The sequence below is a fragment of the Prunus persica genome, chromosome G5 (assembly GCF_000346465.2).
Source record: "Prunus persica cultivar Lovell chromosome G5, Prunus_persica_NCBIv2, whole genome shotgun sequence".
In the NCBI taxonomy this organism is placed as follows: domain Eukaryota; kingdom Viridiplantae; phylum Streptophyta; class Magnoliopsida; order Rosales; family Rosaceae; genus Prunus; species Prunus persica.
The window spans coordinates 10,399,952-10,401,107 of record NC_034013.1 but is presented as its reverse complement, the minus strand read 5'-3'; the positions used below and the strand labels follow the sequence as shown (position 1 = coordinate 10,401,107).

The window sequence follows — 1,156 nt, the reverse complement described above, 5'->3', positions numbered from 1 at the left end:
TCATGGGCAGAACACAACCCTATAGTTGGTCCCGCCAGGGCATGTAAATGTACTTTGTTTGGTCATCCTGAGGGTAGCTGTAAGCATCCGGGCACCGACTCTTGAAAAACCTAGAGAAATCTGTAGGTTTACAGCTCCCAGAATTGCAGTAATATTGATTAGTCTTGAACACAGTGCAAGGGTTGTTGCAGCCTCCTTCAGCCCTCAGTTGGCTAGGACACTGCCCGTTAATATCAGCCGTACATTTGATACCCCTAGTGCACCCATTAGACGTGGGACTAAAGTCCATGGGAACATTAAAGCCATCAACAAGGGAAAGTCAAAGAAATCCAAGTTGTTAAATTGGTTAAGCGCATATTCAGCTAGGGTGTTTTGGGGTTGGCCAAAGGCTTCGCATTGGAGGACACCCCCACAATCACCTGTTTTGCATCTCCCACGTCCAGCTCCATCAAAGTTGCATCCGGTCCGGGCCCAAATGCGAGCCCCTTTGATTCCGGCAGCCACGTCTAGGCCCCAACTTTCGCCTCTATTAAGTTGGCGTCCTCCGCCTGGCGTGGCAGTTGCCCAGACGGTGAAATGGCAGTTATTTCAGATATCGAAATGAGCTGCATTGGTTGATGCAAAGAAGAAAGTGACACATAGGATGCAGAAGACTAGGAGGTTTCTGAGGATACTCATTTTGGAGGTGGTGTTTTTTTTAATAACTGTAATCTGTTTGGTTTATGGAATGAATTTGAGGGGAAACCATTTCCAATGTCATTCCCCAGGGAATGGGAATGGATGATTCTTTTCCCACGTTTGGTAATGCTGGGAAAGTAATCCGGAAATATCACTTTATTTCCTTTCCCATGTTTGTTTTGAGTATGAATGGAAAACAAAGTTTGTATAAATTTTCAATTATACCCATATTAAATCAAATAAAAAAGAATGCATTTAATGATATATTGTAATTCTAAATTGTTAATGGGGATAAAATGGTCATAAAAAATATGTATTTAATGTTAGCTCATTTTCCCAAACTCTCCCATGATGAGGGAAAACAAAACTCAAGTTGGAAGGATGGCTTCACTTCCCCCCTACTTTCCCATGAGCCAGGCAACGATTTCTCATACCTAGACTTACCAAACATGGGAAAGCAATTAATTTCTCATTCTTA

General features: G+C 42.6%; 1 pseudogene; it reads right to left on the bottom strand.

The window, feature by feature from the left end:
- Nucleotides 1–759, bottom strand: LOC18777026 (annotated as a pseudogene).